The sequence below is a fragment of the Octodon degus genome, unplaced genomic scaffold (genome assembly GCF_000260255.1).
Source record: "Octodon degus isolate 3935 unplaced genomic scaffold, OctDeg1.0 scaffold00258, whole genome shotgun sequence".
NCBI lineage: Eukaryota > Metazoa > Chordata > Mammalia > Rodentia > Octodontidae > Octodon > Octodon degus.
The window spans coordinates 126,709-139,940 of record NW_004524834.1 but is presented as its reverse complement, the minus strand read 5'-3'; positions in this window follow the sequence as shown (position 1 = coordinate 139,940).

Here is a 13,232-nt window from a genome sequence, read left to right as displayed (position 1 = left end):
CTTCAAGTTTATCATTCTTTATAGCTGAGTAATACTCTGTTGGTGGTATTTGATAGGGATTACATTAAATATGTATAACAATTTTCAGAGTATAGCCATTTTCACAATGTTGGTTCCTGCTATCCAAGAACAAGGAATATCTTTCAATTTTCTGAAATCCTCTTCAATCTCTTTTTTCACAGTACAGTAAATTTCATTGATTAGATTTTTTACTTCTTTTGTTAGCCTAACACGTAAATACTTCATTTTTCATGGTGCTATTGTAAAGGATATTTTTTCTCTAATTTCTCTCTCATTGTGTTTGTTGTCTGTGTAGAGGAATGCTGTTGACTCTTTAGTACCCACATTGTAACCAGTTATAGTACTGATTTTTTTTACTAATTCTAGGACTTTTTGTTGGATTTGTTTTATCTTCCAAGTAGAGTATCATGTCATCATCTGCAAATAATGATATTTTTCACTTCTTCTTTACCTATTTTTATTCCTTTTATTTCTCTCTCTTGTCTAATGGCTCTAACTAATGATTCCAGAACTATACTGAATAGGAGTAGTGGTAGAGGATATCTTTGTCTTGTACTTGATCTGAGAATAAAAGATTTCAGTTTGTATCCATTTAGGATTATGTTAGCAGTTGTATTGTCATACATATCTTTTATCAGATTGAGGTAGAGAAAATCTATTCCAATTTTCTGTAGAGCTTTTGAACTTTGTCAAAAGCCTTTTCTGCATCAATTGAGATGATCATGTGATTTCTGAATTTGGCTCTGTTGATGTTGTATTACATTTATAGATTTGTATATGTGGACCATCCTTGTACTCTGGGATGAATCCTATCTGGTCATCCTGTATAATCTTCTTAATGATTTTTGTATTCTATTTGCTGGGATTCTGTTGAGGACTTCTACATCTATGTTCATGAGAAAGACTGGCCTCTAGTTCTTTTTTTTAGTTGAATTTTTTTCTGTTTTTGGTATCAGTATAGTACTTGCCTCCAGGAATGATTTTGGGAGTATTGCTTCCTTTTCAATTTCATTGAAGTGCTTGAGGAGTATTGGGATTAAATCTTTGATATATTTCTTGTAGAATTCAACTGTGAATCCATGAGGACCTGGGCTTTTCTTTGTGAGTAAGTTTTTATTTTATTTTTAATTTCATTAAATTAAAAACAATTTAATGATATTGGGTTATTGAGAGTTCTTATATCTTCTTGATTCAATTTTGGTTATTTGTACCTTTCTAAGAATCTGTCCATTTTTCTGTGTCTTTGATTCTGTGAGATTAAAGATTTTTAGAGTAGCTACTGATGATCTGAATTTGCACAGGTCTTTAGTAATTTTGCACATTTCATGCTTTATTGCTTAAATTTGAGATTTTACTTTCCTCTTTTTGATGTGGTTAGCTAGAAGCTTATCAATTTTATTTAATCTTTGAAAGAACCAGCTTTATTATTTTTTAATTCTTTATATTGATTTTTCTTTCTCAATTGCATTAATTTCTGCTGTAATCTTTCCTATTTCCTCCTGTCTTTGGCCTTTGGGCTTGGTTTGCTCTTCTTTTTCTAGAAGTCTGAGGTGCAGCATTAGGGTGTTTATTTGTTCCCATTTTGTTTTCCTAATGAATGAGTTCAGAGCTTTACATTTCCCTCTAAAAAATGTTTTCTTTGGATCCCAAATTCTGAGAAGTTGTGCCTGAATTTTCATTAAATTGTAGATATTGTTCAATTTCCTGTTTAATTTCATCTGTAACCCATTGGTTGCTGATGAGCGTGCTGTTTAATTTCCATGTATTTATGTTTTTTTGTGATTTCTTTTTTCATTGTTTTACATTTTATACTTATTTTTAACTCGTTATTAATTTTAATAAAGAAATAGCAATGATACAGTTTCAAAACAGGCTAGTGGCATAGTTACAATAATCGATACATTGTATATTGCTGTCTTCATAGTAGTTATACAGGGTACAAGATGCATACATGATCTCTTGTCTAAACAATATTAGTACAAATCTTTTTCTCATTGAACTAAGAGAAAGTAGCTGTATATCTATCCTATTATATACATATAGATTATTTTCACTACAAAGTAGTCTTTCAGTTACATCCACCTTCCTTTGTTTTGTTTTGTCAGAGATGAGTGTTCCATTTCTGTTAGAGAAGCTGTATTTGAAGAAGTCTTCAAAGGACCTTTTCATACTTGATGCCAGTTCTTTTGTCATTTCTTTACAGTTTCATTGCACTGTGGTCAGATAATACATATGGAATAATTTCTGTTTTCTTGCTTATGATTAAGGATGACCTATGGACTGGTTTGTGGCCAATTTTAGAAAATGTCTCATGTGCAGTTGAAAAGAATGTGTAGTCTGATGTTGGGTGGAACACCCTGTATAAGTCCACTGAGTTCATTTGCTTAACAGTCTGAGTTGTGCTTCCACTTTACTAATTTTTTGTCTGCTTGACTTATCTTTTTTGGGATAAGGGTGTGTTAATGTCTCTTGTTAAGGTTGTGTTATTAGATGTTAGATTTTTCATATCCATTAAGATTTGTCTTATATAGTTGGGTGCTCCCATGTTTGGTGCATACATATTTATGACTGTTAAGTATTTTTCCCCTAACCAGTATACAGTGACCTTCTTTATTTTGCTTGACCATTCTTGGTTTGAAGTTCAGATTGTCTGCAAACAAAATTCCTACGTCTGCATTTTTCTGAGTTCCTGGAGCATGTAATATTGTTTTCCAGTCTTTGACTTTTAGCCTGTGAATTTCTTTATGAAGTGTTTTTCTTCTATACAGCATATTGCTGGATATTGCATCCTAATTCACTCTGCCAATTTATTTCTCTTAATTGATGAAGTAAATCCATTTACATTGATGGTTATAATTGAGATGCATTGGCTTTTATTTGACATGTCATTTACCTGCTATTGGTTATCTATTTTTCTCCTGTGTTTAACTGTTTGTCTTATTTGATAGTTTCTTTCAGTTCTCATTCATGGAGCTGCATTCATTTTGATCCCTATGTAGAATATCTTTCAGTTATCTGTTTAAAATTGGCTTGGTCATCATGAATTTCTTTAATTGTTCTTTGTCATGAAATACTTTGAAATACTTTATCAAAGTATTTCACATCTTCATTAAGCTTAAAAGAGGCTTTTGCTCCAAATGCCTTCAGGGCTGGTTTGGCTGGCTTGAGTTGTGGAGATTGATACACAGCAACCTGAGCCTGACTGCTTTGTTGAGCAGCCACTTAAAGAACTGAGCTAAGGGGCAGGCCCCCCTTAAAAGAGGCTTTTGCATGGTATATCAGTCTGTGTTGGAATCTGTTTTCTTGCAAGACTTGGAATACTTTGCTCCATGTTCTTCTTGCCTTGATGCTTTGTGCAGAGATATCTGCCATTACTCTGGTGGGCTTTCCTTTAATTGTGATCTGTTTCTTTTCCCTATGACCTTTAGTATATTGTTCTTGTGTAGAATTTCTGGGATCTTGATTATTAAATGCCTTTATATGGTTTTATTAGGTTGATTTTATTTGGAGTTCTATATGAATTCAGTTATCTGGATGTCAAACTGTTTCCCCTTATTTGGGAAGCTTTCTGCTATTACTTCTTCCCATATTCTTTTTATATTATTAGTGTTAACTCCTTCTTTGTCATTGATGCCTAATAATATTATGTTGTTCACTTTTGCATCATCCTTTTTTATTGATAATAAATATATATTTATTAAATGATTAGTTTCCTGGTATATGAAAGTTTAGCAATGAAAGATGCCTCCTTAGGTATAATATGTTTCTGTTTTTTTTTTTTTTTTTTGTGCTTCTATTTCACACAAGTATAAATTACACATATGCACTCAATTTTATTTTTATTTTAATTTTTTTTTGGTGGAACTGGGGTTTGAACTCAGGTCCTTGCGCTTGCCAGGGAAGCGCTTATTCCACTGAGCCACCTCCCTGGCCCTAAGCCATCTCCCAGGCCTGGTTTCATCTCTTTGTATGGTCAAACCTAGGAAGTATGTTTCTTTTCTCCTGACCCCACTAAACATGTCCATGCTTGAGTAAGAACTATGCTGGGTAAGACCACTGAGTCAACTTGCATGGATCAAGTGTTTATTTCCTGACTGTTGTTGTCAGGATTTACAAGAAATACATTTACTATAGGGGCATATGATTTTTTTAGGATTATTTTATAATATTTACCCAAAGAGTAAAATGCAAAGGAGTGTGGGAAATCTGTCCACACACTAGAAACCCAATGAATCCAGCTCAGGGCCTGGATCCCATAGCAATATCCTGGAAGAGTCCAGTGTAGACCTAGAACTCATGGTAATGTCCTCCATGAGGCCAACTGAAGGCCTAGAGCCCATTACAGTATCTAATGCAAGTCTATATCAAGGACCTGTACCAGAAAGACCCAAAAGTCTATAATAGAAACCTGAAAGTCTGCACCAGTGGGATGAAGACTTTGTGCCAGCAGACTAAGTAATCTGCTGGAAATGATACTCAAGGTATAAATCAGACCTTCCCTGAAAAGAATCATACCCATCTTCAGCTCAGCAAGGATCTAAGCTGATCTAATGACAGCAGCTGAATTCCTATCTGGAAAGCCAGCATGAACCCAAGTTTCTCCATGAGAATTAAAGCACACCTTTTCCCCCTCCAGTTCTCCTTTTGTTTTGGTTTTTTTTATGTTATTGACAACAATCCTTACATAGTCCTTTCACATCCATCACCACACAGATTAAGTTCAGCTGGGTATTTCAAATTGACCATTAGTTAATTCTCCATACTGGCCAAGAATGACACATGAGAAGGATACAACAAGATGATGGCAGTTTGAAATTTTACAGCTAAGGAAATAGAAAAGGATGAGACTCCAAGGGGAGAGCTGGAAATGAGGAGGGAGAAAGGATTGTTTCCAAATGAATGAACAAGTGCTGGGTAATAAGAAAAATAAATCTCATATCCTTGACTGTTCAGTGCTTGTGTGTGAATGAACACACATATCTGAAAATATATATTTCTTCCAAGGTATTGACAGAAATGTCTCATCCAATTTAATTCAAGAAAAGGAAAAAAAAATCACACATTTACTTATCTCGGTATTTCAAAATGTACCCAAGTCATGTCCATCCAGTATAGAAATACTCTGCATCTTAGGTGATGTCCATTTCTTTTTATTGGTTTTGGAACTAGTTTCCTATGATCCTACAATTTATAGACCACCTGACACATTAAGTCATTCTCCATTTGCCCAAGTCCCTCAGGCTCCAAACTCAATTGCCTGAGCCACTGGATGTGGTAGGTAAATTAAACATGACTCTTTTTTATTTTTTATTTTTTTTCAAAGTTTTATTGATAAACAGATAGCAATGAGACAGTTTCAAATCAAATCGGAAGTACAGTTTCAACAAATAATACAAATGACTCTTTTTTAAAAAAATTTTGTTTATGTGTGTGTGTGTGTGTGTGTGTGTGTGCGCGCGCGTCCAGCTCAGCCCACCAGGGGGCGGGGTCGGCTGGCATGTGGCGCCGGGGGATGGAACCGCGGTCCCTGTGCTTTGCTAAGCTTGTTCTAAGTAGGTGCTTCAGACCACCGAGCCATCTCACCAGCCCCTTAAAGGACTCTTATAAAAGGTTGGTATTAGAGTGAATGGATCTTTACTGACTTAGACTTTATCTTTAGTCATCTGTTGCTACATAAACAAAGCCCTCCACACAGTAGTAAAATAAGTCATTTACTTTGCTCATAATGCAGGGGTTAACTGCACCAAGCTGGACAGTTCCCACTCCCAGTCTCAGAGACACACTGGGACCAGGGTCAACTCAAAGATCCTTTTTTTTTTTTTTTTTTTTTTTTTTTTTTACCAAGGATCAAACTCAGGAGCTTGCACTTTCTCCAGACAGGTGCCTATGTTACTGAGCTATTATCCTGGCCCCTCAAAGTTCTTTTGTCTTATAAGGGGACCCCAGGCTGGGAAGTCTCCAACAGCTTGGCTCCCCCCAAAAGAACCATTATCATAGTCAGCTTCAGAGAGGACCCAAACTCCTCTACTGACAACAGCTGAGTTCCTATCAGGAAAGCCAGTGTGTAGCCAAGCTTTTGGAAACTTTATGTGGTCTCTCCATCTGGCAGCCTAGGGGGTCTGAATTTCTTATTGGGAAACTGAAATATCCCAGGGGCAGAATCTAAGAGAGCGTGGAAGAAGTTCCATGACCTTTTCTTTCCTAACATGAAGAATCATTGTGTGTAATTTCCACCACATTGGACATAAAGTTTCCAAGCTGACTTCAAGAAGAGAGATCAGAGATTCTACCTCTTGATAGAAAGATGCTTATATGTACTAAAAATACCAAACTTAAGTCAGTCAGTTCTGCATTCTAGGTTCTGTCATTTTAAACATTCCATCTCTGACTTAAACAGCAATCTTCTTGGTCGCATGTCGTAAGACCACAATTCAAATGAGCAGATAGCCAAATCACAGAGAGGAAAGACAACTGTAGCTAGGAATTTCTGTACACCTTTTCCTTTTGAAGAATACAGATTCCTTTCAAGATACTACCAGAAATGTCCTTTCCAATTTACAAGGGATGGACACAATGATTACATAGGATACACACCTACCAATGGACTAGAGATGGAACTTGCAAAGCATATACTGTATATGGTATAACTTGGAATGGGTAATATCCTCTCAATTGCCATCATCAAGGTTGTGTGAAAAGATACCTTGTATGATTTGGATGTCATGGTAAAGTATGGAAAGAAAAGGTAGTTCTCTGAAAGAAGAGGTATGCTTTTCCAGAAGTGGTGTGATAAGTTGACTGAACAACAACAACAAAATATTCCTATCATATTTTCCATATACCATCTCATATAATTCTAGAAACAGACTACAGTGAGGTAGGGACTTCGCTAATCCCTTTTAACAAGGGACTGGAATACAGACTTAGATATATTCTAAAATCAAACAAAGTATGGGAGAGTGAGTAGAGGGTTCCTGAGACCTCCACTTCCAAGTACAAGCCTGCCCTCTCAACCTTCTGTCACCCACTGTATACTTCACACTTTCCAGTGCAGTCAGTGTAGGTGGAGACCAAGGGAATTAATGTAGTTAAAATAAGCAACCTAAGAGAAACAGATCTAACTTCTAGTTTTCACACCTTGCTCTCTCCCGCTTACCAATCTTACTTCTACCAGTTTTCCACTGTTGCTCCTGAGCTTCTGGCATTACTCCCACTTTTCCAACTTCCAGGGCAGTAGGAGGAGTGGCCTGGTTCCTGTTAGTTATGTTGGGTCCAGATGTCTACATCCTTCTTGCCCTAGTCCAGCTGGAATGTTTCCCAAAGGAGTCTTATTACAAAATTCATTAGAAGAAGAGAAATTCAAGTGACACAATACAGAAATGCAACAGGGAGAAAATGAATGCAATAATAGACTGCTGATTCATTGCTTTGGTTTCACTAAATTTCTGCTATCAACAGAAATATCTGTTTGGCTGCTACTGTTGCCAGGTTCCTAAATATTATGTTTCTTTCCCTAGCATTACCTGACATGCTTTCCCAAAGGCATGCTTACCAGCTGGCTCTTGGGCCTAGTCCCACCTTTGGGTAGGTTTAGTTTAATTGCAGAGGTAAAGGCTTACTGATGTCCCACATTGATAATGGCCTACTATTATCTGAAGGCGCCTGAGGGCTTCATGTCTTTTACTCTCTGTGATGTCTCAGGATCACCTTGGGAGTTCTTCAGTTGTACCCATCAGGTCATCAACTGGACCAAGATCATCATTGTGGCTATAGCTCAAGAGAGGTTGAAACCTTTTGCCTGAATATATTACAATATGTATTAAATGTATATTCTCCTCACCTCCCCAGGGGATTCTGGAACTCTGAATTGGATGCTATGTTATATAATTCTAATGGTTGTAAAATTCTCACATATATAGTGCCAATGCATTAGTCAGGGGAGGGAGGACCAATAAGGGAATTCTCTGGATCAATGAAAAACCCAAAATTATATGAACAACTTCTATTGGTCAAGAAACAAGCAGAAGAACCTGAGGCAGGTGTTGCTTCCAAGTTTGGCTTGCAAAGATTAAAGAGGAACATTGTTTTTAAATAGCTGAAAGTGTGATGAAGTAAAATTATAACAGTTTGATGTCACGTGTCTTGTGTATTTGTTTTCTCTCATTTCTGAGACCCAATATTTAACACCTAAAATTAGGGAAGGAAGGGCTTTTCAGCTCAGTTTATGGAGACTTTAGTCCATGCTTGTCAGGCTTCAAGACAAGATGGTTTGGCAGAGGAGCAACAGTTCACGGTAGTGAAAGACAGCAAAAGCAACAGGAGTAAAAATGGGAGGGTAGGGCCGGGGAGCTGGCTCAGTGGAATAAGCGCTTCCCTGGCAAGTGCAAGGGCTTGAGTTCAATCCCTGGTTCTGCCAAAAAAAAAAAAAAGAAAGAAAAAGAAAATGGGAGGGAGGAGAGAGAGGGAGAGGGAGTGGGGGGGAGAGAGAGAGAGAGAGAGAGAGAGAGGAAGGAGGAGGAGGAGATGGGAGGTGAGAACAGGAGAGGGGAAAGGAAGGACAAAGAGAGAAAGGGAGGGAGAGAGAGGAAAAGGGTGGAAGGGAGGGAGGAAGGGAAGGAGAGAGGGAAGGAGATAGAGTAGTTCCAGTTTGTCACAGTGAGAGGAGAAACCAGAGACAGATACACCCATCCAGGTCACAAACTTCATTTCACTGGGCTCCCCTTTCAAAAGCACAGGCAACTGCAAAACTCACTACTGGATAAATCTATCAATGAATACAGGGCCCCATGACCCAATTACCTTCCAAGAGCCTTACCTCTGACCACACAAGGCTCTGAGAGGTATTTTCCATCTATTGTATAAGTGTACCCCCGGCAGGAACTTAGCAGAGGGTTGTATTACATAGTGGAAAAATGAAAAATGAGATCCTTCAGATCTACCAATAGAAATTCATACATTGCATACATGCTCATTGCTGATTATAATGCATGACAGATTAACAAACAAAGGAAGTAATTACAAGGACATGCGTTTGCAGAACTGAAGAAAAATATAAAGGAACAACAGTAATTTCTGGGACCTCAATAGCTGGAACCAACAGCTTTGAATGTGGTGCACATCCTATTTGCATCTCATGTTTGTTTGTTTGCTTGTATTTTCTGAGCATTACTTCTAAGGTAAGGTGAGGGAGAATGACCAGTGTGAAGGATGAATGAGCAAAGTGGAGTGTTGTTTCAGTCAGGGATTTACTAAAGGTACAGATATAACACAAGTTGTACAAATGTATAAGAAATTACAAGATTGACTTATGATGGTCAACTACATAGTTGGAGGAAGAAGCATACAGAGGACATCTGCACATTTGACACTGAAGGATTCAATCCAAGGTCTGGAGCTCATCTCAGTGTTTTATGAAATCTGCATCATGAAGGCAAGCATCTGCAAAGGAAGGCTGATGATTCTACACCAGAAGATTGAAGGACCTAACCTGGAAGACAAGAGTTTGTACTAGAATCCAGGAGATGGTATCCAAGCTGACAGCAGCTTGGAGCTCCTCTGAGGAGGAATGGATCCCTCTATCCTTCCTCAAATCCCTTTTATAGCCTCTAAGTGATGCGTCACTCTAGGGTGGGATCTCCACACCATAGTGTGTGGAACAGCTGAGCCATTTAGTTAAGCTCTTAACTTCTCAAGTTAAGATCAACCACTACAGTGGTCTCATGTTCGTCCTATATGATTAAGTAAGGTAATTAAGTGGGTTGCCAATCTTGGTCCCATTAATTCTGGCCCAAACTGATCTCTGTGCAAAAATGACCCCAAGAGTCCCAAACTCTGGTTTCTTCAGAGGAAGTAAGGCCACAGGGGCAGCTTATCTCTTCCTTTTGCTCATAGATAAGAGAATAAGAATATAACAGAATGTTTTTGATATTCTAAAATTCACTATTGAAATCCTTACCCCCACTTGGGACTTGTGAAGATCACTAGGACATGAAGGTAGAGCCCTTAAGAGTGTGGTTAATATCCTTATAAAAGTGACCCCAGGGAGAAGACTTGGCTCTCCCACCCCATGAGGAGACCATTTATGTATCAAGAAACCAGCTCTTCACCAGATACTAAGTCTGTGGATTCCTTGATCTTGAACTTTAAAGTGTCCAGAACAATAAGAACTAAATTTGTATTCTTTACAAATTTCCCTGTTCATGGCATTTTCTTACAAGTTCCTGAAAGGCAAAAACAAGGAGGTTCAGAAGGAACAAGAAGCAGTCCAGGAGCTGGAGATGGCTGGGCACAATAGCGAAAGCAGCCAGGGGGTGGATAAATGAAGAAGTTAATGGATATGTTATGAAGCTAAACTCCTTCCAGTTTTGGGCATGGTTCCTCAATGGCTCACCAACCGTCATTTTGAGAAAAGGTCTTGCTACATAGTTCAAACTGGCCTTGATCTGACTGTGGAGTGCAAACTGGCCTTGACCTAATGGGAATCCTCCTGGTCAGCCTCCTGAGAACTGAGATTACAGGTGTTCTTCACCTTCCCCAGCTCAAGAAGGTTGAGCCTTTTAACTAACAGGAACCAATAAAAATGTCCTGGTTGCTGGAGCAATAGATCACTTGAAATAACTTACAAAAATAACTGAAGTAGCAAATGAGAGATATGTGAATTTGTGAGTTAAGACTGAGGATAAGAAACCTAAGGGAGGTAAGCTAAATATTTAACACTGTGAATCTATGAATATTTAACTATGTTCACATATTTAGCTACAAAATGACCTCCTTCTTTTTTTTAGTTTTTAATATTCCTTTCTTTATTTGTTATAATTTTATTGAGAAACAAATATCAATGAGACAATTTCACAACTGATTACTGTCACATTTTCAAGAATTAATACATTGCATATTGTTGTCATAGAGGTTATTCATTGTACAAGATGCATACATGATATCCTGTCTGAAACATGATTATAACAAACCTCTCTATTTGTTTGCATTAGGAGAATGGAGCTGTATATCTATCCTAACTATGTGAGTATACAGATACAAAAGGGTCATTCATTTCTATCCCACTGTTTTTGTTAGTTTTGTCTGAGATGTGCATTCCATTTTCACTTAAACATTTTAGGTGCTTCAATTCAGCAGAATCTCCCAATATCATCAAGTAGTCCATGATAGTAGTGGGTTTTCCATACGACTGGCAATGTCCAAAGTTGTTGACTTGAGCTTTTTACAACTCAGCAAAGCAATGTGGCTTTACTGTTTATACTTCATTTTCATATTTTTCTGCTGGATGGTTAAGACCAAGATAGAGCAAGACATATATAACAAGAAATGTAACTTCTGTATCTGATAAGATCTGTCAAATACCCTCAGGATTTAACCTGAAACCCTACACTGCAGTTTGTAGATCCTTTGTGAGTGTCAGAAAATGGCCTCCTTCTAAAAATGAGATTTTCTGAATACAGGGCCACTTTTCTCAAGGCATAATCTAGTTTAAATAATTCATTTAAAATATTTCTTGACAATTTATCATCAATTACAGTATACAACTCAGTACATGGCAACAACTCTTCAGATACACAGATCAAATGAAGTGTAATAAAAGTCCTAATCTGGCTCTCACCACACATAGGATGTCAGAAAAGCTTTCCTGGCTTCTTGACATTTACAGATCACTTCCTTCCCTTGCAATCCCTACAAGAATCTTACAAGACTTCCCTCTAGGCAGAACATCACCAATTAGAAAAATATATGTACTAAGGAAATGTTTAAGAATAGTACCAACAGCAGCAGCAACAACAACAACAAAATAATAGCTAACAATGAAGGGGCAAAGTGGGTGAAGTGAATATCCAGGACACTTAGCTTTGGATACTCCATTGGGTAGATTAATACATGGGAATGGAGGTGTTGGACCTTAATTTCTGGGTGTGCACCTTGATTTCTGTGTGGGAAGTTTTGGGATATCTCCAGGGCTGGGGTTGTCAAGAGTGAACATTGCTGTTCTTTATGCTTTCTTTGTCTTTCAAATTCTCCTCTACATTTGAGTACATTTCTTTTCATTTAACAATTTCTCTATCTCCAAATTTAAGAGAAAACCCTTCAAATATCTCTCAAAAAGAAAAAAAATCTGTCCCTGGCCCTATTATTTATTTTGCCATTGCCTGAAACTGCACTGTCTCATGATTCTGTTCTAATCATAGTCCCCTAGATTTCCAAACTACATTCCTCACCTTAAGGACTTCCTGTTCTATGACTTGACATGTGATTATAAGAGATGGACTTTGATTCTGTCCTGTACCTAAAAGATGCACATACAATTAATGTCCTTTGATCTCATGGGACATGTGTATATGATTGTATCTGTGAAGGGACATTATGACAAGATCAATGGTGTTGTGGCTGGGTGCAAGTTATCAATGTCAGGTTTGTCACCTAACTCACCTTGAATCTCACCTACAACCATATAAATTGGACAGTATCATCTCCAATTTACATTTGAGTCAGGATGCATTGGCCCTTGCTTGCCCCTGTGGTAACAGGTCATGAATTATTGTCATGGAATGGGAGAAGGGCTAAAGATGGCCTGTTACAGAATAATAGTAACCACAGGGGCTGGCAAGCATGGAATTCTCCTAAGTGTCAGGTCCTCTTTGAAAGACTTTGTAGGCACAACCTCATTCCATCCCCACCCCATCCCTGTAGGCAGTGGTATTATCATCATCCCCACTTATCTTTAAGACACAGGAAAGGTAAATGACTTGCCTCAGTTCATGCTGGTGTTGAATTTTGGAGTTGAAGTCAAGTGCTGGCAGTCTGATTCCAGGTGAGTATCCAAGAGCTACACCTCCAGATCATGGTGCTGGGTTTGGAGAGGGAATGATTAAGTCTTCTTTCATGACTTGCCCTTAAATAGAGACACTATGTGGAACAGGGGTGTAGCCATAGCAATTGTCCTTGGCATGACATGATCACAGCTCAGTTACTATCTTGTCTATGACAATTAATGGCTGCATTAAAGTTAGTGGGAAAGCTACACAGAATAAAACAAAAGCAGGTTATAGGACAACACAGGCTATATGACCAATTTTTCTATGAAAAAGAAAGAAATGTAAGCATAGGTATAAAAAATCTAAAATACACTATTAAGCCACTAACACATGTTATCTTTGGAAGGACTTGGGATTTAAAGAATACTTATGAAATCTTCAATTATTTTA